The sequence below is a fragment of the Mirounga leonina genome, unplaced genomic scaffold (assembly GCF_011800145.1).
Source record: "Mirounga leonina isolate KUSES-001 unplaced genomic scaffold, KU_Mleo_1.0 Mir_106, whole genome shotgun sequence".
Taxonomy (NCBI): domain Eukaryota; kingdom Metazoa; phylum Chordata; class Mammalia; order Carnivora; family Phocidae; genus Mirounga; species Mirounga leonina.
Window position 1 is genome coordinate 1,794,466 of NW_023270232.1, and position 26,726 is coordinate 1,821,191.

General features: G+C 36.3%; 1 protein-coding gene and 1 pseudogene across 1 annotated transcript in view; one reads left to right on the forward strand and one right to left on the reverse strand.

The window, feature by feature from the left end:
- LOC118017833 (catenin alpha-3-like) overlaps positions 1 to 26,726 on the reverse strand; it is a 1,833,615-nt gene that overhangs the window by 99,891 nt on the left and 1,706,998 nt on the right. The window lies entirely within an intron of this gene.
- LOC118017839 lies at positions 4,969 to 5,830 on the forward strand (annotated as a pseudogene).

Sequence of the window (26,726 nt, forward strand, 5' to 3'; positions counted from 1 at the left end):
GTAAAGTAATGAAATTTAATTTAGGCATCACATTGTAGAGGAATATGACCAAAGTTTTAAATTTACATTTTGGGTTAGCCATGCTTCTAGAACATCTGTTATGCTATTATGACAGGTGTTTATTAATATGGATGTCTAATCAAATTTCTTGGTTGCTAATAGCCTGGCAATTCAACATCTAAATATTGTCAAAATCCTTGATCATACGTTGAAAACTGTGGATAATTGATTCAAGGCTGTTTCCCTTGACTAGATTAAAAAATTAAAACCTGTTCTGTATACTTTCCTTGAGAATCTCAATATTTTTCTGAGATTTCTAAAATGTTTCAGTAATGAGAACTCATAAAGGAATAAAAGCCTTTTATAAGCTAAAATGTGTCTTGATTCAAATTTCTTTGGGCCCTTCATTTTTCAAATACAAATGAAATTATTTTTAATGCCCTGTGCTGGGAGTGAGTTCATAGAGGATGATCAGTAACAAAGTAATACAATTTATATAAATAAATAAATACACACAGACACACACACACACACACACACACACAGAGAGAAAGGCTTACAGAAAACCCTTTTGGGTACATGCAAGCTCAGATTTTAGAATTAAATTTGCTTAAAATTATTTAATAAGTTCTGAGTAGTAGGAGTCAACAAGAAGCAATTTGGTAGCCTTCAGCACTTTGGTTGAGTAACTTCAACAGATGGCATTTACATCTTAGACCCTGAACTGGAATTTCTTTTTAAATATATGAGGGCATGACACACATCTCAAGGAAATTTCTGTGGTAATAGTATAAATGGAAATATTTGAGGGTTTGAAACTTAATAATTATAGATTCTGAAAGTTTAGAATTTATTTCCTTCTGGCACAATTTACTTCTATCATTTCTATGAAGATGTTTGCCTTTTTTATCTATAATGGTTGAATATGTGATTTTGGTCCAGTATCAGCACTGTCCAATAGAACTTTCTGCAATAATGGACATGTTCTCTATGCTATCCAATGTGGTAACCTAGAAACATGTGGCTATTGAGCATTTGAAATATATCTTTATAACTATGACCCTGAATTTTTGATTATATTAGTTTCAATATATACAGTCATGTTTGTCTAGAAGCTATTGTCTGGGATGGTGCAGGTCTAAATCATATGATATGACTTCAATTTAATATAATTTGCTCACTGGAGTTTAGAATAATAATAAATTACATAGATACTTGTGTTAGAATTTCTTGATTTTTTTAATCTATTGAAAGGAAAATAATATTAACATCATCTAATAAACTAGTCATCTTTCTAGACATTGTTTGCATGGTAGAAATGAAGCCACAATAGCAATGAACATATTTCATTAGATTGTGAATATATTCACAGTTTTTTCCACATAACCTAGATCAGGACAAGCTTTGGCATAAAAGCCAAATTCAGCCTACCACCAGTTTTTGTAAATACAACTTTATTGAAACACAGCCACACTCATCCACTTATGTATTGTCTATGAGTACTTGGGTCCTATAGTAACAAAGCTGAGTAGTAAGGATTGAGACCATGTAGCCTGCAGAGCCTAAAATATTTACTATCTGGCCCTTTCTGGAAAATGTTTGCCAACCCCTGATGTAGATGAATGGTTGTGTAATAAATGTTAGTATAAAGGCTCTCTTATGGAGAGATACACTTTTCTCAGTTCATTCACCATGTATAAGATATAATAGATAATATATATCATGTTAATATGTAATTCATTATACATAATATAACCTATACACTTATATGCAGATATATGCATGTACGCATTTACATAATTAAATATTCAACAAATAAAATCCTATGTGTTTTCATCCAGTTCTGTAGTAAATTTGATGCACGATAATTTATATCATCTGTTTTCTAATTTAAGTAAAAGGGAGGAGCTAATATGTCTCCATCTGGAATCTTGGTGATCAGAGAGTATTTGAGCTAGAGTGGAATATAAAAGCACATTCCAAGCTCATTTTAAAGATAATGGTCTGAAAATTGTGAGATGTCTAAGGACACCAAAGGTAATAACCAGCTAATCAATATTCAGTTGTTGAAACGCATCTATTGAAATATCCACCCAATTAGGTCTATGTACTATGCAGAATTCAGAAACATAGCACCTTAGGAACTCCAGATACAGCCTGGGAAGGAAAGCCTCTGAGATGTCACTCTGGCTGTTCTATATGACATACACCCTCATCTCAACCAAATTAGATTCCCATCTTGGTTCTGTAGTATGTATATTCCACACCACCAGCTGATATTAGGATGCAGAGGAGAATGGCATGTACAAAGGAACACTTATGGTCTATCATTTAATGATAGAAACAACAAATGACCTATCTATCCCAGAGGATACACTCTAACTGCTCAATTGAAGCACTTAGAACATAAGCTTTATTTTACTCATAGTAATTTTGAGTTGTTCTGAAGACTTACTCCAAGATAGAAATAATCCCATTGGATTACATTACCATAGTCTAAAAAACAAGTCTAATTTCATTGGGATTTGTTTACAGAATGTCATACAGAGTTAATAGAAATCCTTACATTAAAATTTACTTTCTGACCTCAGTAGAATATGTACTTACTTTTCTGTCTTTATATAAGAAATGTATATAAGACAGATATGCTTCTTCTCAAAGATAATCTGAAATATCTGTTTGGTATAAGTTTCAAGGTAAAAATATAACATCATTACTTTCACAAGGGACTTTCATTAAAACCACCTTAGAGGCTTCTGAAAGGTGTCAAAGAAAATAGTTATAATTCCAATTAGTGTATAATGACAGAAACAGGTATTTCAAACTCTGCGTTGAAGGGTCTTTCACCTTTACCAGAGTAATCCTCACTTATCGGATGCTTAAATAAAAATTAATGTCTCAGCTTGGGTCTTTTTATCTCTCTTCTTTCAGTTTAACAGTATAAATATTGGGTTTATAGTAATATATAAATATATCAGGTATATAATTAAAGTGTTCAATACAATCTGAACTATACAGATGCCTGAACCACATTTTCACTTTTCAGCAATGTGTATGGATTTAGACCTTTGACTGGTTTGTGGAATGCAGAGGTACTCAAAAAAGAACCAGTCAGTCATTTCAATTGCATTACTTTGTACAACTCAGAATATTTATAATATGCTTCTCTCACTTTTCTGAACCACTGTTCTTATGCCAGTGTGATGCCTTATTTGTCCTCTGAAATCAGTCAGGTGGGGATAAAGATGACAAAAACTAAAACAAAAACAAACTTGTCTCCATATTTTATTATTCCAAAGTTAGCTGTGACCAGAGCAGCCAAGGGAGAGTTCCAAGTAAAGTTCCGGATAGTAAGGACTATGAGTAGCAAGAATTAAACATTACCTCTGGCATTTCTGATGGAAGAGACAACTAAAGCTCTCCATGAATTCTTCTAATTATCTATATCACCAACGAAAATATTATGGAATTTTATTTGAAAAACAAGAAAGCAAAATCACTGCAGCCCGTGCCATATCTGTGAAAACTTGGCCAACTGACACCATGACAGTGAGGTGGTAAGTTAGGGCTAATGACCTCCAGTGACTAAAGAACCTCTGAACATCTTGGGTGTGAATGGGCACATAAATAAGAGACAGTGTGGAGCATCCTAAATATTCATAGTGCCAAACAGAACAATTGTTAACTGACAAGATGTTATGCATCACATCTCTGGTGTGACAACTGAGAAAATGCATTTTGTTTGTGGTGGCAATTCAGAATGACATATTTATAAGTACAGATATACCTCGAGATATTGCAGGTTTGCTTTCAGACCACGACAACAGAGTGAATATGGCAATAAAGTGAGAAAAACTAATTTTTTTGGTTTCCCAGTGCATATAAAAGTTATGTTACACTATGCTGTAGTCTATTAAATGTGTAATAGCATTATGTCTAAAAAAGTGTATGTACCTTAAAAAATACTCTATTGCTAGTAAGTGCTAACCATCATCCGAGCTTTCAGCATGGGGTAATCTTTTTGCTGATGGAGGGTCTTTGCCTCAATATTGATGGCTGCTGACTGATCAGGGTGGTGGTTGCTGAAGGTTGGGATGATTGGCAATTTCTTTTTGTTTTTTTGTTTGTTTGTTTAAAGAGTGACAGAGAGAGAGAGTATGATGGAGGGAGGGGCTAAGGGAGGGGGAGAGAGAGAATCTTAAGCAAGTTCCACTCCTAGCATGGAGCCCAACACAGAGCTCGATCCCATGACCCTAAGATCATGACCTGAGCTGAAATCAAGAGTCAGGTGTTTAACCAACTGAGCCACCCAAGGGACCGAGCAATTTCTTAAAATAATGAACTTAGCTGCATCGACTGACTCCTCCTTTCAGGAACAATTTATCTGTAGCAAGCAATGTTGTTTAATAGCATTTTACCCACAGCAGAACTTCTTTCAAAATTGGAGTCAATCCTCTCATACCCTGCTGCTGCTTTATAAACTAAGTTTATATAATATTCTAAATACTTCTTGTTATTTCAACCATCTTCACAACATCTTACCAGGAGTAGATTCCATCTCAAGAAACCACTTTTAAACCACTTTCTTTGCTCATCCATTAGAAGCAACTCCTCATCCTTTCAAATTTTATCATTAGATGTCAGCAATTCAGTCCCATCTTCAGAGTCCTCTTCTAATTCTAGTTCTCTTGCTCTTTCCACCACATCTGCAGTTACTTTGTCCACTGAGGTCTTGAATCCCTTCAAAGTCCAAAGTCATCCATAAGTGCTGGAATCAACTTCTTTTCTTTCAAACTCCTTTTTACATTAATATTTTGATTTCTTCATGAATCATAATTATTCTTAATGGCATCTAGAATGGTGAACTCTTTTGAGAAGGTTTTCCTTTTGCTTTGCCCAGATCCATCAGAGGAATCACTATCTATGAAAGCTATAGAATTATAAAATGTAATTCTAGAGATCCCCGAGTGGTAGTTTCGGCAACCCTCCTGAACCCGCACCTCTGCAGGAGGCCGCAGCCAGACCCACGCCAGGACCATGTTTTGCAACCAGTATGATAATGGTGTCACTGTTTGGAGCCCTCAGGGCAGGATTCATCAAATTGTGTATGCAAGGGAAGCTGTCAAGCAAGGTTCAGCCACAGTTGGTCTGAAATCAAAAACTCATGCAGTGTTGGTTGCACTGAAGAGAGCATAGTCAGAGCTTGCAGCTCATCAGAAGAAATTCTCCATGTTGACAACCATATTGGTATCTCAATTGCAGGACTTACTGCTGATGCTAGACTGTTATGTAATTTTATGTGCCAAGAGTGCTTGGATTTCAGATTTGTATTTGACAGACCTCTTCCTGTGTCTCGTCTTGTATCTCTAATTGGAAACAAGGCCCAGATACCAACAGAACGATATGCCTGGGACCATATGGTGTTGGGCTGCTTATTGCTGGTTATGATGATATGGGCCCTCACATTTTCCAAACCTGTCCATCTGCCAACTATTTTGACTATAGAGCCATGTCCATTGGAGCCCATTCTCAGTCAGCTCGTACTTACTTGGAGAGACATATGTCTGGGTTTATGGAGTGCAATTTGAATGAACTGGTTAAACATGGTCTTCATGCCTTACGAGAGACACTTCCTGCAGAACAGGACCTAACTACAATGAATGTTTCCATTGGAATTATTGGTAGAGACTTGGAGTTTATGATTTATGATGATGATGATGATGTATCTCCATTCCTGGAAGGTCTTGAAGAAAGACCACAGAGAAAGGCACAGCCTGCTCAACCTGCTGATGAACCTGCAGAAAAGGTTGATGAACTGATGGAACATTAAGTTACAAGCCAGTCTATACGTTTATTATCAAATCTGTAAGAATGCAGGAACATGTACTGATGACAATAATCTACACTTAGGAATCAGTCCAGATGTGTTTTTCCTTAGCAACTTGTCTGAAACCATATAATGGTGTGCATTTTTCTTTGAGAGGGTCTATATAATCATTTTCTAGAAAGTATAGGTATCTGTACTGATGTTTTTATATGAGGAACATAGTGTCTTTGTGGTTTTAAAGACAACTGTGAAATAAAATTTTTCACCTGCCTGTGTAAAAAAAAAAAAAAAATTGTAATTCTAAAATAATAAGGTTTGAAAGTCAAAATTACTCCTTGATCCATGGACTGCAGAACGGATGTTGTATTAGCAGGCATGAACACAACATTAATCTTATTGCATATCTCCATCAGAATGCTTGGGAAACCAGGTGCATTGTCAATGAACAGTAATATTTTGAAAAGAATCTTTTTTGAGCAGTAGGTCTCAACAGTGGGCTTAAAATATGTTGTAAATAGATGTGCCTTCATCCAGGCTTTGTTGTTTCATTTATAGAACGTAGGCAGTGTAGATTTAGCATAATTTGTAAGGACCACAGGACTTTTGGAATGGTAAATGAGTATTGGCTTCAACTTAAAGTCACCAGATGCATTCAACTCTAACAAGAGAGTCAGCCTGTCCTTTGAAGCTTTGAGTCAGACAGATTTCTCTTACTAAGAAGGTCTTAGATGGCATCTTCTTCCAATAGAAGGCTGTTGTTTCATCTACATTGAAAATCTGTTGTTAGTGTAGCCAGTTGAATTTATTATTTTAGCTAGATCTTCTGGATAACTTTGTGCAGCTTCTACATCAGCACTTGCTGCTTCCTTTACCTTGCACTTATATGTTATGGAGATGGCTTCTTCCCTTAAACCTCATGAGCCACTTCTACTAGCTTCAAACTTTTCTACATCAGCCTCCTCACCTCTCTCAGCCTTCACAGAATTGAAGAGAGTTAGGATCTTACTTCAGATTAGGCTTTGGTTTAAGGGAATGTGGTGGCTGGTTTGCTCTTCTATCCAGACCACTAAAATTTTCTCTGGATTACCAAGAAAGCTGTTTTGCTTTCTTATCATTCATGTGTTCACTAGTGTAGCACTTTAAATTTCCTTCATGAACTTGTCCTTTGCATTCACTACTTGGCTAACTCTTTAGCACAAGAGGCCATCTTTTGGCCTATCTTAACCTTCAACGTGTCTTCCTCACTTGAAATTAATCATTTCTAGCTTTTGATTGAAAGTAAGAGATGTGTGACTCTTCCTTTCACTTACAAGTGTACATACTTAGAGGCTATTGTAGAGCTATTGGTTGGCCTAATTTCAATACTGCTGTGTCTCAGGGAATAGGGAGGCCCAAGAAGAGGGAGAGAGATGGGAGAATGGCTGGGCAGTGGAGCAGTCAGAACACACAATTATCCATTAAGTCCGCTGTCTTATATGGGCACAGTTTGTGCATTCCAAAACAATTAAAACAGTAACATAAAATATCACTGATCACAGATTATCATAACAAATATAATAATAATTAAAAAGTTTGAAATAATAAAGAAGATATCTATATCTATCTATATCTATATCAAATCTCTCTCTCTCTCTATATATATATATATAGTATTCAGCCATCAAAAAGAATGAAATCCTGCCATTTGCAATGATGTGGATGGAGCTAGAGTGTATTATGCTAAGCAAAATGTCAGAGAAAGACAAATACCGTATGATTTCACTCATATATGGAATTTAAGAAACAAAACAGATGAACAGAGGAGAAGGGGAGAAAAATAAAAAAAGAAAGAGAGGGAAGTAAACCATAAGAGACTCTTCGCTATAGAGAACAAACTGAGGGTTGATGGAGAAAGGTGGGTGGGGGATGGGTTAGATTGGTGATGGGTATTAAGGAGGGCACTTGTTGTAATGAGCACTGGGTGTTATATGCAAGTGATGAATCACTAAATTCTACACCTGAAACCAATTTTACCATATATGTTAACTGACTAGAGTTTAAATAAAAACTTGAAAGGAAAAAAAGTTTGAAATATTATAAGGATTACCAAAATGTTACACAGAGACACAAAATGAGCAAATGTTGTTGGAAAAATGTCTCTAATGGACTTGCTGAGCATACAAACCTTCAGTTTGTAAAAAAACATATATCTGTGAAGGACAATAAAATGAGGCATGCCTGTATTTGGATTAGAGTTCATTAATGGGCTGTTTTGAACTAATTCTCTGAACAACTCATTTTCTCCCAAAGATGTATACGAATTATTTTCATATTTTATATGGCCTTGTTTACCACTCTAGAATTGATATTATCATGGTTAGGTATATGAAAGCACACGTGCTTGGGACATACAATATTTTGTATCATCTTAGCTCCCTGAACACAAAAAAGATGATTCATCTTACAGATATCTTTTCAACTGCATTTCAGACACAAGTATGATGTGATCCAGTATCTGTCATTATAAAACAAATTACAAAAACACATATACCCATGATCATGGGGCCCAAGTGCTTATCTAATTCTGTATTGGGATATAAAGTCAATTAAAATACATATACATACACTTGCATTGGTTGACAAAGAATGAGTGCAGAAGTGTTCACTATATAAAACAACCTATTCTGAATCAGCTTAAGTATTTTTAATCACTGCTTTTTAGTTCTGTTTTATTCAATAAACACTGCACTACTTAATTAACTTGTTTTTGGAGGTTGCACACAAACCATCCCGTGTAAGTCTGGCTATTATCCAGGTGAACAATGTGGAAGCTTTCAATTTTTTTTTCCTAATATATCTTCAGTATTGTTTTGAAAGAAAATAATCAGTCACCCACAGATGAACATTCAGATTGCTTAATGAGCACAATTATGACATCTATTTTACCAAAGTCATTCTTAATGGGCACTCACAACTCATGTAGAACAATTATATTGCAATATGCTTTACTTATTACATAATCAACACTTCTGTTTTGTGTGAAATGTCACGTTAAATCTAAAACTCTGAAGTGCAATGGCCTTCGGAGAGATATCAACCATTTCTCAAATCATTCACCCTAGAAGGGATATTGAATTTTTAAAAAACAGGCATTATCCTCCCTATCTATAAAATGAAACGATTGGAGAAGATAATTTTATAGGAACTTCCAGCTCTTAGATCTTATAATTTTATGCCTTTTTTCTATTTCAATAAAAAATTCTTCTGAATTAAATAGACTACATCTTTGGCTTAAAATTTTAAAAAAGTATATATTGCAGTATATTTTAGTATAATTCTAGTATATTTTGTATATTAAATATTTTGTATAGATTTTTATAAAATGATGAAATATATTTTGTTGACAAATAATCATGTTTATACCTATTTATAGTGGGAAATATTTATTTTCTATATTGTTATAAAGCAAATGTGTTTTCACTTTCTGCTCTCTGAAACCAGTTAGGAAGACAGCCACACAGATGATCGACCATATGGCATTAATAAATGTATAACAAGACAGACATGAAACACTTTATATTTTAACCAAACTGCTAAACTAACTCATGAAAATGTCATACATTACCTATTTATCTGATAGTTTTATTGCAGAGAAATTATGTCATAATTAACAATTAACATAGGACCAACCATTCTATTTTATGATTACTTCTCAAATGAATTAAGGAAGATGGATTACCTTTCATTCACATTCAATTACAGCTCCATGCAATTATATATATGGGAATATATAAATATGTATAATCATATAAAAATGACTCAATCAGCTCTGTGGCTAGCATTTACACAGGGTACAATGGGGAATAAAGTCACTATAATTAATTTTTAGGTAGATCAGTAATTTTCAAATTATCTCCACTGAGGTACCTCAGCGTCCAAGGTTATGGAGAATATAAGTGGGGAACCAAAAGTATGCCAAACTGGAAGACCCCACCCTTCCCACTACAGCATACCCTAGGTCATCTTTTTTTGTTTGTATTTGTATGATGTTGTTATATCTATGGTTTTGATTTTTAAAAAGATCCAGATGCATTAGAAAATATTTTTAAAATTCTGTTAGTTATGATATAAATAAACACAGGACCACAGTAAAAAAAAAGCCAAGGAGAAATGGGCATTTGGGGAAAAGAAACAGGCTTAATAAATACATTTGAAAATTTGTTAGTATAATTTGATATTACTATATCTCCCACATCTGTAAAATGAGTAAGTTGAGATAGAAGTGTTGATTATTTTATTACATGTCTGCCTGGAAATGGAAATATCTTAGCATAATTAGTCCATTAGTCCTTTAGTGTTTCCTCCATTTTATCCCTGCAGTATAATAAATGCTCTATTACATTCACTATATATCTGAAACCAACTTATTGTCCTCAGAGGAATTACAATGGAAATGGATTGAACTATCCAATCCTACTGGATTTTCAAGCATTCAAAAGTTAATGAAGACATTTACTTCAAAACTGTTCTTTCCTCCCTTGCAAAATACTCAGCAGCAAATATGATTTTATATTATTTCCACTGTGTTAATGAAAATGGAAATTACACCAAAATAAACAACTACCACTATTATTTTAAAGCTTATAAGACCAATTTTTATTTGGAAGAAAGGCATAGTCTGCACACATCTAGTCCAGAAGGCTAAATGAAAATTTGCAGGAGTGGAGACTTGAGCTGGAAGAAAGTGGAGGAAGGTTTGGCCAAATGGAAAGGAGAGAGGGGCTGGCACACAGTAGTTATTGAGTTGTTTTGGGAAAAGGCATCCAATTGGACCAGAACGGAGAATTTTCATAGCAGTGTTGGACAAAGAAATAGGAGAGTAGGTAAGGACCAGACCCAAAAAGTCTGCAATGATGACATGTTTAGGACACCTTTACTCTTGACACTCTTCAGCCCAAACTGAACATGTCTGCAGAGGAGAGAATCTGTGGAAAATATTTAAGCAGTATTAATTTCCCTTCCACTGTAGACAGTAAACTCTCCGATGCTCAGAGAACACCGACTGGCTGCAAGGATGATATGCCAGTAGACAGGGTCTTTCATATGTTCTCAGGGGTGTGACCCCCAAGCCTGAACATTTCATGATGATCTGCATTTTACTTATGGTTGATCACTCACTCCTTGACCCTCTGCCTGACCACCAACAGCTAATAAATGTTTCCCTTTTCTGTCCATTTAATCTTCACTTTCTTAAATATTTTTCTATATATGATTTTTTCTATTTGTCATGGACATTACTTCCAGATAGAAAGTCTGGTCTACAGATTTTTCACATATCCCCAAATACCAAACATAAGGATTATGAATGCTCAAACACAGTCAATAATCAGTCTGATTATATCAAACCTACTGAAAGAATTTAAGAGGCTGAATTGATCTGCTCTCCTGGTAATGATGGAAAATCAGTGTTACTAAGAAAAAAAATGTGACTTAATTTCTCATAAGAGGATTGCCAAACTGGAGGAAATTGCAACAATTATCTACAGGCATTTGTGTTTGACATTATTCTGTGTAATTTAAAATGTGAATTATTGCCTTAAGTATTCATAATAGTACTTCAAAAAGAATTTACATTAAAACTAACTCGAGGTATTTGTAAATAGCAATATGTTGAGAACAAGCAGTGAACTTTGGCAGAAGTTCCCACTCACTGATTCATTCATATTTGCATAATTTATAAGATGCTAATTGGATTGTACTCCAGAAGAGTCTTTAAATATGGTACTGCACAAAAGCTCTAATTTTGTGAAAACTGAACAAATATTCATAGAGCTATCAAATTGTGAAGATTCTTTATTTGATAAACTACAATATTAGTGAACAAAATTAAGAAAGAAAAATAAAATAATACTAAATAAAACTAAAAATATTTTTTTAGTTTGAAAGAATGCATCAACCGAAGTATTTTTTTTTTCAAAATAATCTGGAAATTCTATATACAGTATCTTTGCTATGTTTTCTGTTAGATGATATCCTTTATAAAGATATGGAGTGGAGGAGCTTTTGGTGGCTCAGTTAACCAAGTGTCCAACTCTTGATTTCGGCTCAGCTCATGATCTCAGGTCATGAGATCAAGACAAGTCAGGCTCCTTGCTCAGTGAGGAGTCTGCTTCTCTCCCTCTCTCTCTGCTCCTCCCCTCACTCGTGCTCAAGCTCTCTGAAATAAATAAATAAATCTTTAAAAAAATAAAGGTTTGGAGTGGATTTTTAACTTAAACTTCCTTGGACCAGCTAGTGACATGTTCAACCTTCATCTGCTAGGTTCTTCTCACTTTCATACTATTCTCCCCAACCCCAGCACCCCCCCCACACACAGAAATAAATAGTAGTAGCTTGGAACAAAAGTCATATTTCAAAAATGAATAATGTATGCAATTATCTTCCACCAATATGTATAGTACAAGGTTGAGGAGGACTCGCCTTTGCTTTGATGAAAGACAGTTCTACTCATGATTCTCTTCATTTTTCTCAGTATTAACATTTACCAAAAAAAGTACTCATTGCTCTATGACCTGAGTTGCATTAAAGATTACATGCAATAATTACTTTAGAAAGAAAGGAATAAGGGACTATGCTTATCCTACCTAAACCTGCCTTAACAACAGCGTGGCACCCAGAGACAGGCACTTAACATGATATTACACTACACACTCACACTCACACACACAGACACCCTAAGACTAAGCAAACTTTTTTTTTTTTTAAGATTTTTAAATTTTTATTTATTTGACAGAGAGAGAGACGGCGAGAGAGGAAACACAAGCAGAGGGAGTGGGAGAGGGAGAAGCAGGCTCCCCGCTGAGCAGGGAGCCCGATGCGGGGCTCGATCCCAGGACCCTGGGATCATGACCTGAGCCGAAGGCAGGCGCTTAACGACTGAGCCACCCAGGCGCACCTGGATGTATCCATATTTATTTAACCATATAGCTACTGACTGATATTTGTTTTTTTTTAATTGACAACGCTGTGATAAACATCCATGCTGACATACCTTTGCATACCTGTCCCGATATTATTTTAGGATATTGATAGGAATTTTATTTTTTTTTTTAAGATTTTATTTATTTATTTGACAGAGAGAGACACAGTGAGAGAGGGAACACAAGCAGGGGGAGTGGGAGAGGGAGAAGCAGGCTTCCCGCTGAGCAGGGAGCCTGATGCGGGGCTCGATCCCAGGACCCTGGGATCATGACCTGAGCTGAAGGCAGACGCTTAACCGACTGAGCCACCCAGGTGCCCGAAAGCAAACTTCTTATTAAGGCCACAAAGTTATTTACCATGTGGACTCCACATAGCCAGCCATACTCTGCCTTATTTAAACACTCCTCACCACACACCTTGTACACTAACTATATGGATTCTCTTACCCTTATATACCTTTGTGTTCTTATTTCCATCACTTAGCTTTTCTGTTTCCTTAACCTATAATCCCTTTCCTCACTTGTGTACCTAGCGAATTCCAATTCATTCTCGGGTGTCTAATGTTTAATTTCCACCTCTTCTCTAAAAAAATATATGGACCTCCTCAAAATCATGAGTTACTCCCTTGTTCTCCCATAGAACTTAGTGTAAAACACTGGTATTAAAACGTATCCAGTTATTTTGTTGTTGTTGTTGTTGTTGCTGTGAAGAATAGAGTTGTTTCTTTGCTATAATTTGCTATAATTCGAATTTGACCATCAAAGCTTGGGTCAAAGTGTTTTTACCATCTCTAGTACTTAGAGCAGGCTTATCATGAACTAGGCGCTCAAAAAATATTTTAAGTCTTTTGCCAACCAGTTACTTTATATGTTTGCTTAAAATTCTAGCCCAGCAAAACAATGCTGAAACAAACACTAAAAATGGCTTCTAGGAACTGGTGGATTTACTATTTACATTTCGGCAGAGGAAGCAGTCACAACGTTGCATTTAAAAATATTTTTAGCAAATATAAAAAGCTTTAGAACTTGGTACTTCATCTGTTAGCATACATATCTCATGAGTTTGAAGTGGCAAACAGAGGGTAATATTTGAAGCAGGATGTTGATTCATATTGACATCAGCCAATCTTGACTTAGTCACCTGGCTTCTCCATTTCTAGTAATAAAAAAGACGTAGGTGATATATGTTGCTTTCTTATTACAGAAATATAGATATCAGTCAAATTAACTAAAGTATGCCTTCATAAAATGTTACAACAAATTTGACTTCAAAAATACCAGCACAAATGTGTGCAGTGATGAAATGTTGCTTGAATAAATAGATCTGAGTTCTCCCTAGATATATTATCACATCACTTCCTGAAGCCTTCCTCAGTCTCATTTTCTCACCTGTAAAATGAGAAGATGGACTACAGGAACTTACAGGCCTTTTAAATATTTGAAACACAACCCTTGATAAATAAGATAATTTATACAATAGCTCAATCACTAAATCACTGTTGCAGTACTTCAACAAGCCCTCCTTTGGGAAAAAAATCACAAGCCTTTATATAATCAGGAAAACCTGCAGAACCTACATGTAACTTGCTTCATGATGTTTTACCTAATACAGGTACACTATCATTGACAAATTGAAATAAAAAAAACAATCATCAAACTCTATTTCCCATGCAACGTATTAGGTCAACACTAAACTAGTTGACAATGTGAACAATGGCCAAATTAAGAAGTGAAACACATGCTTTCAGAGATGAGTGACAGATTTGGGAAGTTAATTAAACACAAATTCCAGGGATGAAACTGATCTATGACTAGCCTGAGATAGACCAAGACAAGTTTCATGAATAAATAAAAGTAGCACAACTTAAGTGGCTTAAGAATCAGTGTTACATAGACAGCAGAAGACTATGTATAAGACTATGTCAGGGTCCGGCTTGATGATAATCTACCACGGCTTGAGAAAAAAGGCTGCTGATTTTCCACGGATCGCCATTTCTAAACCAGGGACCCAGGAATATTCCTAACATTAACAGCAGCATCTCTTATATTTTAAAATGCTGAATCTAGCAGTGACAGCTTTGTATCTAGTTGAATGCTGTGGTTAACAGTGATTAATTAAGATATTGGCTTCTTCAAGAAAACCTTTCATTTTAAAATGAAAATGTTGCCCATATTGATGACGTTACACACTCCGTTTTTGTTTGTCTGCTGTTGTAAACAACACATGCAGCCCAAAGTGGACTGGAGACGTTAACTCAGTTGGGTAAAGCACCGGGTTAATGAAGACAAGGTCACAGATTTTATCCCCATACAGCTCAGTTAATTTGGCGGAGAAAAACCTCACTGCCAAGCTCCAGCTGTTATTTCAGCAAGCCCAGTTGTAAACGCATAGTGTGGGTCGCAGTAGATCAAAACAACCCACCCATCCAGTCTCCTGAAAAACAACGCCAAACGCCCATGGTTCGAATTAGCAATTGTGTATTTTATTTAAAAGGCACTTTTTCTTTTTTTCAAATGTTGCTTAGCTCTGACTAATGATGGAAGATATAAATTCAGAAAAATTTGTTTTACATCATTGAATGTGTTTTTGCACATGGTCTACTGTCGTTTTCACATTTATGGTTTGTCCACCTGCAACAAAGGAATACTTCATACCTCCTAAGCAGTGGCATTCAACTTGCAGCGGCAGAAATGGTGATTTCCAAGGGTATAATTACATAAAATGGAGTACATTTTCTGAGCCTCAGATTTAGAGGAGGATTTTCAGCAATGGAATATATCGAGCCACGATAATAACAGGCATTTTGCTACCTTAAGCATTATGAGTAGGAGACATCCTGTTTCATAAAAGAATCATGATTCAAAAATGAGTCCATGTTGTACATTGGTAAATCAGCTGTAAAAAAGATTCTGTATGCCCACGCCAAATGTGAGAAGCCACGCATACACTGGACGGTTGTGCATGTACACATACACACATACATACACACTTCTGGATTGAAAATCAAAATGTGAGTCCCATTGTCTAACGTTAGTTTGTTTTATATCTCCCCGTGAGCCCCCTATTTTGAAATTGTGAGACTTGAGCATTAAAGATTTTTAGAAAAACACTCGAATAAAATCTTACTTTAAAGGAAGTTAACAATAATGGAAGTTGCTGCTGATTTCTTGCTCTATCACTGAACTTCTGTGTAATCCTATTTATATATACTTTAAATGAAAGAGTATGGTATCTGCTTTATGTAGGAGAAAATAAAAACAAAAAGTTGGTTCAATATGCAAGTCTTTATAATAATCCCCATATGTAATCTTCTATGTTCTTACAAGGTTTTTCATATTAACTTTTACTTTGGTGAAGGGGTTTAATCAATATTTTCACTGAACTGGGTTCTGTTATTCCTCAAATTCGTGCCTGTCTCATCCAGTTCGTCTGGACTGATTTCTAAAGACCAGAAAAGGAAAGGAACACACACTTTAAAATTCTATCAAAACAGGGGCGCCTGGGTGGCTCAGTCGTTAAGCGTCTGCCTTCGGTTCAGGTCATGATCCCAGAGTCCTGGGATCGAGCCCCACATCGAGCCCCACATCGAGCCCCACATCGAGCCCCACATCGAGCCCCACATCGGGCTCCCTGCTCTGTGGGAAGCCTGCTCCCCCTGCTTGTGTTCCCTCTTTTGCTGTGCCTCTGTCAAATAAAATCTTTAAAAAATAAATAAATAAAATTCTATCAAAACAAAGTAAGAAAGCAGAATCATTAGACTCTTCAGGAATAACTGCAGAAGGATAAAAGTCAAAAAGACTTTTTAAAATAAAACATGAAAGTGTCTCGTTGAAAAAATTTAGCCTTCTGCTAGACCCCATTTAACTGATAAATACTTTCCCCTCTATCTCTGTTATCTTCAGTGCTGAGCACCAAACTCTGTCTAGAGCTTCCCCATTTTAATATTGCTGTCACTTTTATCTTTCATTTACTGACAAATTTCACCACTGCATTTGTTTCACCTTGTTAGCACTATAGACTGTGCTAACAGTGCTGCAGATTTTGAAATTATACAATAAATCAGAACAGGATCAGTCTTAAAAGTTTTGATGGTTGGGCTCTAATTATCAGAGTTAATATAGTACTATATGAAAATGGAGGTTCTAAATGATAACTGTACAGTTCTTTTTTTTTTTTTTTAAAGATTTTATTTATTTATTTGAGAGAGAGAGAATGAGAGAGAGCACATGAGGGGGGGGGGGGTCAGAGGGAGAAGCAGACTCCCTGACGAGCAGGGAGCCCGATGCGGGACTAGATCCCGGGACTCCCAGGATCATGACCTGAGCCGAAGGCAGTCGCTTAACCAACTGAGCCACCCAGGCGCCCTAGTTCTTTTTTTTAAGATTTTATTTATTTGACAGAGAGACACAGCGAGAGGGAACACAAGCAGGGGAGTGAAAGAGGGAGAAGCAGGCTTCCTGCTGAGCAGGGAGCCTGATGTTGACCTGAGCCGAAGGCAGACGCTTAAGGACTGAGCAACCCAAGCACCCCGATAACTGTACAGTTCTAACAATAATTCTGACTCTATATTAGCATTTCTATCGGTTTTCTTCTTTCTGTTTACTTAGTTTTGTTTTATTATTCCAAACACTGACATACATTAAATGAGGAATAAATAAAGTCAAACAAACAGATAAACAAGTCCAGGAATTTTAAAGACTATCTTACTACTCCTTGTAAACTATGGCTTTATTTCACAACTTGTGATGGAGAAAAGAGTTGCAACGTGAAAATCAGAGTTTGCGTTTGTTATTGCTCTACCTTTTAGGGGCTTGGACAGGCTGCCCTAAGATGGACCTCTTTGGCATAAAGATTATTTTGAGTTAAAGGTAATCAAAAGCCAGCAGATGCAGGAAAAGAACTCTGCCTCCTCCCCCTGCCTAAATTTATACTGAAAAGTAGAGACTGTACCTGGAAGAGAGCTATTAACAGAGGCTCCCTTTTACCTAAGAAGCTTATCTGCCTAATAAGGCCACCTTTGTTTTTCCAAACATTTCCTTTCACCTTCCTGCTAAGGAGTTTTGCGTTCTCAGGCTGCTACCCATCTCCCCCTACCCATCTCCTTGGTTCAAGCAAGCTTCATGTTGCCTCATTGCCTTTGGAATTTCTTGGCTGTGTGGATTCCCTGAAAGTAGGCCTATTAAATTTGATTTTCTCCTGTTAATCTGTCTCATGTCAAGTTGATTCTAAGTCCAGCTAGAAGGATGCTGGGGCAGAGAAGTTTCTTCCTCCCCAGCAATTCTTATGGTTATGTGACCTTGGGCAAATTATTTCTATTCTTTGAATTTCAATTTCCAAATTTGCAGATTAGAAAAATAACAGCTATATGGAATAGTATAAATAACACATATAAATAATTACACACACTGGTGGCTCAAAATTGCTAGCTGTTTTTAGTAATTATTTCATTAAGGTGAACATATTAATATTGGTATTTTATGTATCTTTGTGTTCACTGTGTTCAAAATGGTGCAATCAATAACAACAATAACAACAACAACAATGTATCTCATTTACACTACGCTCCCTTCCGAAACAAGACCTTGAACAAGTTATACCAGGAATATGCTCTCGACTGTTTTTACCTTGTTAACAACTCCCTATTACTCAGATCTCATAATTGTCACTTCCTTAGGGAAATCTTCTCAACCTCACTAAGTTAAGTATCTTGTTATATTTTTAAAGGAAAATAAGAACACTTAGCACTTGTGTAATGTTGTATTTACTTATGGATCACAGTCAAACAAGTCTCAGCTTAGGATCATATACATAGGCTCCAGACTCGGCAACACCAGTTAGAGCACACAATGAAGCTGAAATTCTGTTAACACACAGTCAATTCTACCCCACCTCCAACAGCCCTCCTCTATCCTGACTCACAGGAGAGTGACAGGCAAACATTTCTCTCTCAAGCTAAAAGGTGGAAGCTTCTTTTCTAAAGAAATATAAAAAGTATATTATAAGAGTACTCCAATTTCTAACACAGATGTTGACATCTCAAATTAGTGTCTAGAATCATCCAGCTTAAAAGCTAGATTCATCACATTTATTCTTTATCAAGTAAGAGAGAGAAAAGTCCCACCTACACGCACAACTGTAAAGTATGATTTTCTTTGGCTTATTTTAAAATATAAACAGAGGGGCGCCTGGGTGGCTCAGTTGTTAAGCATCTGCCTTCGGCTCAGGTCATGATCCCAGGGTCCTGGGATCGAACCCCACATCAGGCTCCCTGCTCAGCGGGAAGCCTGCTTCTCCCTCTCCCACTCCCCCTGCTTGTGTTCTCTCTCTCCTGCCTCTCTATGTCAAATAAATAAATAAAATCTTAAAAAAAATAAAATGAAAAAAATATATAAACAGAGATCCAAGAATTAACATATATTTGAGGACAGTCTTCATCATGGAAAATAAATCACAGAATAAACAGGGGGGAAATGACCCTTGAGGAGGCACACATTATTCAAGGAAACAAACAAAAAACCTAAATGGGATCAATCCAAATAAAACTCTCCATAGAAATATAGTTAAAAGGATTTATGAAGAGAGTGAATCCATAAGACAAGTGTAGGATGGTATGAAGAAAGTGAAAGCAGTCAAAGAGCAAGAAAGAAATTTTGAAACTAGAAAGTTCTCTTAAAATAATTTCAATGAAAGGGGCACCTGGCTGGCTCAGGTGGTGGAGCATGTGGCTCTTGATCTCAGGGTTGTGAGTTTGAGGCCCACGTTGGGTGTAGAGATCACTTAAAAATAAAATCTTAAAAAAATAATAATAATTTTAATGGAAGAATTAGAAAATAAAATCAAGGACAAGAGGTGGAATTTTTGAGAGAAAAACTAAGATATGGAGAATCAAGACAGAAGATCGAACATTCAACTAATAGGAGCTCCAGAAAGATATTAAATAGAAAAGTGATAGAGATGTCAAAGAAATAAAAGACATGGAGTCCTCAGAGTAGGAGGGCACATTAACTTTTTCCTGGGTTCCTCTTACTGCTTCTAATTGGTCTCTTGCCTCTTATGTGTTGTTTTTTTTTTCCCCTCAAAACAGGAGTGACCCTTTTAAAATGTAATACAGAGCGGTAAACATCATTACTCAAAATCCTGAAATGGCCCCTGTTACATTCAGAGTAAAAGCCAAAGTTTTCACTTGATATGTCTTGCACTTCCCTTACATCCCTGATCTCATCTCATGCTACTTATTTCAGGCTCAAATGTCAGGCATGCTCCCCAGCTAGGATTTTCTCTAATTGTGACTTCTGCTTCAAACTTGTATTCCCTGGAAATCTGCATGCTTAACTTCCCATCTCCTTCAACTCTTGCTCAAATGAGGCCTATCTTGATCACACTATTTAAAACTACAACTCCAACCCAGCAATACTTCCAACTGGTCTTCCTCAACTGTCTCTATGTTTTCACTTCTCCATAGCTTTCTAAAATATGATCCAATTTACTTATTGTATCTACTCTTTATTGTCTATCTCTATCCAATGGGATATATGCTCCATGAGGCCCAGCACCTTTGTAGATTTGATTCATTTATTGTGTTACAAGAGCCCAGAACAGTGCCTAACACACAGAAGATGACCTGCAACTATTGAATGAATAAATGAATAAATTAATGAATGAAGGAAGGACTCCTCCACTGAATGGCACAAGAGTTGAAATTCTGGCATCGTAAAGAAGAAAGTACAATCTGAGCATACACCCCTTGTGAAGAACAATGTTTATAGGGCAAATAATATAAATAATATTTAGTTTTCTCAAAATATAGAAACAACCAATAGACAAACCATGAATGATACAGTTATAAAGTAACATTGCAAAGTAAAAAACAAGGTGCACTTGTAAGATTTGGTAGGTAGAAGGGGGTCATAAATTGGACAAAGGTAGGAGAGCTACAATGTCCTCATTATGCAAATTGGGAGTCCAGAATTGGGACTTCATCAAGATAAAAAGCTTCTGCAAAACAAAGCAAATAATCAACAAAACTAAAAGGCAGTCCATGGAATGGGAGAAGATATTTGCCAACGATGTATCCGAGAAAGGGTTAGTATCCAAAATCTACAAAGAACTTATCAAACTCAACCCTCCAAAAAACAAAAAAAAATATAGTTAAGAAATGGGCAGAAGACATGAATAGACATTTTCCCAAAGAAGACATACAGATGGTTAGCAGGCACATGAAAAGTTGCTCAACATCACTTGTCATCAGGGAAATACAAATCAAAACCACAATGTGATACCACCTCACACCTGTCAGAGTGGCTAAAATTAACAATGCAGAAAACAACAGATGTTGGTGAGCATGCAGAGGAAGGGCAACTCTCTTACACTGTTGGGAATGCAAATTGGTACAGCCACTCTGGAAAACAATAAGGAGGTTCCTCAAAAAGTTAAAAATAGAACTACCCTATGATACAACAATTGCACTAGTAGGTATTTACCCAAAGGACACAAAAATACAGCTTTGAAGGGGTACAGGCACCTAATGTTTATACCAGCATTGTCAATAATAGTCTAAGTATGGGAAGAGCCCCATGTCAATCGACTGATGAGTGGATAAAGAGGAAGTGGTCTGGGGCACCTGGGTGGCTCAGTCGTTAAGTGTCTGCCTTCGGCTCAGGTCATGGTCCCAGGGTCCTGCTCGGCGGGAAGCCTGCTTCTCCCTCTCCCACTCCCTCTGCTTCTGTTCCCTCTCTCGCTGTGTCTCTCTCTGTCAAATAAATAAATAAATAAAATCTTTAAAAAAAAAAAAGAGGAAGTGGTCTGTATATAGAATGGAATATTACTCAATCATCAAAAGGAATGAAATCTTGCCACTTGCAACAACATGGATAGAGCTAGAGTGTATTATGCTAAGTTAAATAAGTCAGTCAGAGAAAGACAAATACCATATGATTTCACTCATATGTGGAATTTAAGGAAAAAAACAGATGAACATAGGGGAAGAGGGAAAAAAAGAGAGAGAGGGAAACAAATCATAAGAGACTCTTAACTATTGAGAACAAACCGAGGGTTGGTTGATGGAGGGGAGGTGGGTGGGGGATGGGCTAGATGGGTGATGGGTATTAAGGAGGGCAATTGTGATGAGCACTGGCTGATAAATGTAAGTGATGAATTACTAAATTCTTCTCCTGAAACCAATATTATACTATATGTTAACTAGCTAGATTTAAATAAAAATTTGGGAAGAAAATAAACACAACATATTGGGAATCCAGGTAAATCCTGTTCTCCTCAGGGAAATATGATAATTGATGAACAAAATGGTTACTAGAGTATGATTTTTGATAGAGGTGGTCAAAGACAGAATTGGAAGAAAACAAAACTGGTGTATATTTATGAGGGGATCAAACGCAATGATCATGGCTGATAAATTATAAAATAGCAATATAATCATTTAGTGAAATGTAGGTAACTAAGAGAAAAGCTAAATATAAAAGTAACTGAAAAAGGTCATATCTTGGAATTTAGGTTAGGAGAAGGAGAGGGTCAGTGGAATAGGAGACATTTTTAATATGCTCTTATATACTCTTAGATTTTTCTTTAGTGCACATATTTCTTCGATAAAATATTTTTCAAGTATTTGAAAAGAAAAGCAGTTGGAAAATGAATATTAATAATTAACAACCAGTAAACATTGTTTTCCTTTTGTATGTGAAACATGTCCTTTGAATGATTTTATTATGTAGAGGTATTTTTCAGGTGAAATACAACAAATCATAACTATAAAACAAAAAAGAAAAATAAGAATAAGGTTAAAATGAGAGTACCTGGTACTAACCATTCATCCTGATGCCAAGCCCAGCATAATAGGTTTGAATAACAATACAATTTTTTCCCACAGTTATTTTTTTTTAAAGATCAATTTATTCATTTTTGAGAGAGAGAGAGCAGGGGGAGGGACAGAGAGAGATGGAGAGAGAAAATTTCAAGTAGACTCCACACTGAGTGTGGAGCCTGATGCAGGGCTAAATCTCAAAGCCCTGAGATCATGATCTGAGCCAAAACCAAGAGTGGGATGCTTAACCAACTGAGCCACCCAGGTGCCACTTTCCCACAGTTTGAAGGTTGAAGCCATAGTCTACTTAAGGAAGAAAACTGGAGGACTTGGTGAAAATCAGAATTTTGTCGATATTCATTAATTTGTATAATTCATTTATTTATTCATTCATACACCAAGTGTATATTGTACATCTGTTATTTTCTACACACCGTTTAACATTTTATGAGATAAAACTCATACAGCCACTTTCTCATTTCTAAATATTTTAATTTGTCTTCACCTACAACCATAGCTCAGGAATTCGATAGGCAGTAGCCACTACATGCAATCATTTATTGTAATGAAGTAGCAACATAAACATATAATTGATAGAATTAATAGGATATTATTTTTACATATTAAGTTACAAAGTATATTCATATATTCCTAATTTACAGAGAAGAAAACAGGGTTAGTGAAGGAACTTGCCTAAGATCATGTTTCATCGTTTTTTGTTTGTTTTTTAAAGATTTTATTTATTTATGAGAGAGAGAGAATGTGAGTGAGTGAGAGAGAGAGAAAGAGCTCAAGTGGGGGGGAGGGGGAGGGGCAGAGGAAGAGGGAGAAGCAGACTCCTGGCTGAGCAGGGAGTCCGATGCAGGGTTCTCCATCCCAGGACCCCGGGATCACAACCCCAGCTGCAGGCAGATGCTTAATGGACTGAATCACCCAGGCATCCTTCTGTTTTGTTTTCTCAAGTAGTCTCCAGGTCCAACGTGGAGCCCAGCATGGGGCTTAAAGTCACTACCCTGAGATCAAGACCTGACCTGAGATTGAGAGTTTGATGCTTAACCCTCTGAGCCACCCAAGCGGCCCTAAGATCACCTGTTTGAATGAGAAAAAAAGTAAATACCCAAATTCATTGCACTTTCTGCCACAATTCACGTTTTTGCTTTATTTCAAAGCTTAGGTTGGACATGTTTGTCTCATCCTTTTGGCTGCCCTAAAAACTTAGATCAAGCACTCCCCCCTGGAAGTTACACTGATTCCATTCAAGCAGCAGTGATTGCTTTACCTGAATTTTAAACTTTGTATGCATGTAAGTGTATGTGTTTATGTGTACGTGTGTGTGTGCATGCATAGCATTTATCTTATTTCTTCAATGTGCTTGCATATTTTGGGGACTAGTACTGCCCTGTAATACCTGCTAGCTTCTAAATTGCTTCATGGATCTGTGCTGATTATGCAGGCTTAGACTAGAAGAACGTCAGATTCTGATCCTGACTGATTGAAACCATAAGGCTGGATTTCATAACTTCAGAGCCAGCCAGATGACTTTTTTTCTATCTCTGTATGTCACGTAAAGACATGTATCAGGACTCACAGAAGTACATGATCTTTTTGTTTCTACCTCCTTCTCTGCAATATGCTGGTAAAGGTGAGGGGCAGACATGAGTCAACCTAGCTGGATTCAAATCCCATCTCTAGTATTTACAGCTGTGAGGCCTTGGGTTATTAATATATTCCTTCCATGCCTTCATGGCTTCATCTGTAATATAATAACAGTACATACCTAACAGGATTCTTTTGAAGGTTAAATGAGTTAATTAAATAATTCAGAACAGGGTTTGAAATACAATGGCACTTAATAAATTATTACTAGCTATTTTTATCTTCTTCACAGATGATCTGGATTATCAAATTAGATGGTGCATGCAAAATGATCTGAAAGTAGCTACTATTTCATTTAATCATACATGTATTTATGGTGAACAAATAAAATTTACAAGCATAAAAAAGTGGGAGGGCGCCTGGGTGGCTCAGTTGGTTAAACGACTGCCTTCGGCTCAGGTCATGATCCTGGAGTCCCGGGATCGAGTCCCGCATCGGGCTCCCTGCTCGGCGGGGAGTCTGCTTCTCCCTCTCCTGCTCCTCCCTCTTGTGCTCTCTCTCTCTCTCACTCTCTCTCTCAAATAAATAAATAAAATCTTAAAAAAAAAAAACTCCTTATAAAAAAAAATCTTAAAAAAAAAAAAGTGGGAAAGACCCAATATTAATCTAAGCACCACATAAAAATATTTAAATGCTATCCAGGAGGGACCGACTGGTATTGTGAGGTTCTCCGCGTACTTCCTCTCAATCCACTTATCATCCATCTCCAGTTCATGCTACAGTAGAATTCTGACAAAGGAAAACAAAAGGATGCCTTTACTGTTGCCCTTCTGGAACTCAAAACCTCCCTGGTTTTGAGTATCTCCAGCTCAATTCCTCTCGATTTACACCTAATTCAGCAGCAGCAGTAACTCAGTAATGGGAAAATAACACATGTCTCTAGATCATTTGAATAGCTAGCTTCTGCTCCTTGGCTCCATTTTCATAATCTCAGCTGAACATTATTTTGACCACTGACTAGTTTTACACCATTTATAAAACTCTAATTTATGCACTGTGAGTATTCCGGAGAACTCCTTTAATAGCCACTTACTTTCATTTCCTGTGGCCTAGACATTATTCTCCTGAATAAGAGATCCGTTTTTGCCAATTAAAGATCATGAAAAGAAAACAGATACCACCCATAAGCAAAACCCTGAACTCAGAGTTCAGAAGACAAAATGAATTGTGTAAATCACAAACTGTCCTGCATTTCCTGATCATTCAATTATACTTCTAAATCAATTTTATTATTTTAAATCAGTCTTTTTTTCTGAGACATCTTAGACTCAGATTTATGCCCCACTCTCAACAAGTGGATAGTGTTTTGGACACTCGTTTTTATGTCTGAATCTCAGGGCTGTTTTACAACCAAATTCCTTTTTTTTTTTTTTTTCTTTTGCCTTGTAGATTTCCCTCTTTCAAATTTTGTTTACTTCTTGTATCCTGTATGTTTTTGCAATCCAAATCACATGTATTTGAAAATAAGCAGGGAGGATAATTTGATGGATAGATGGAAATCAAGTGTATTTCAGAGGAGTCTTAAAGCAGAAAAGGGTACAGGTGGAGAATGAAAGGAACATTCCAGAAAAGTGAATATTCAGACATGGAATTCTCTAAATACCCTTCTTTTCCCCCCTCTACCCTCCATTGGGTGGTATCTTGGTAGCCATTAAGAATTTGGAATAATCCAAAGACAAAGCAAATCTCATAGTGCTATTGAAGAAGCATAAAATTTATAAATAATAAACAAACAAACAAACAAGCAAACAAAGGTTTGGGAGGAAATAGGTCAGTATCCCACATAGGAGAGAGAATAGTAGTAGTAGAAGGAGGATAAACAATATTCTCCATCCTCCCCTTTGTAATAAACATTAGATACGTAGAAAAATTTTTTTAAGAAATTTTTTACTAATATTTAAATCTCTTAAGATGAGGTATCTGGGGAAAAGTTTATATTACACATATTTCTTCATCTTTTTATGTTTCTATTGCCAGCATTTGAGGGTAGCAACCATATGTCAGTTGTCTTATATTCCCAGAGTTGAACATAGGGCCTGGTTTATCATGAGAATACTATAAATACTTAATTATGTGGTCGGAGTTAGGGTTGGAAGAGAGATGAAGGATGGGTAATACAAAATTTACCTGGTATTAAAATATCATATATTTTTCTATATTCTTTGATTATATATACACCCACACACACTCATCCCCCACATACCCTTCACTCCCCCCCCACACATACATATTCATAACTTAAAAAATAATTTCAAATGTTATAAATGAATAAAGTTTATAGAGTCAAAAGTAAGTGCCTCTTTCACCCCAATTTGATCTCTGGTCCTCTACAAGAAGACATCCAAAGATGTTCTGTAGACAAACAAGCACATAGGTGCATATTTATTATTAACACACAGGATGGCCGCAGACTACACAAGGAGTTTGTATCCATTATTACTTTCTCCACATGAAGATGAAGAACAT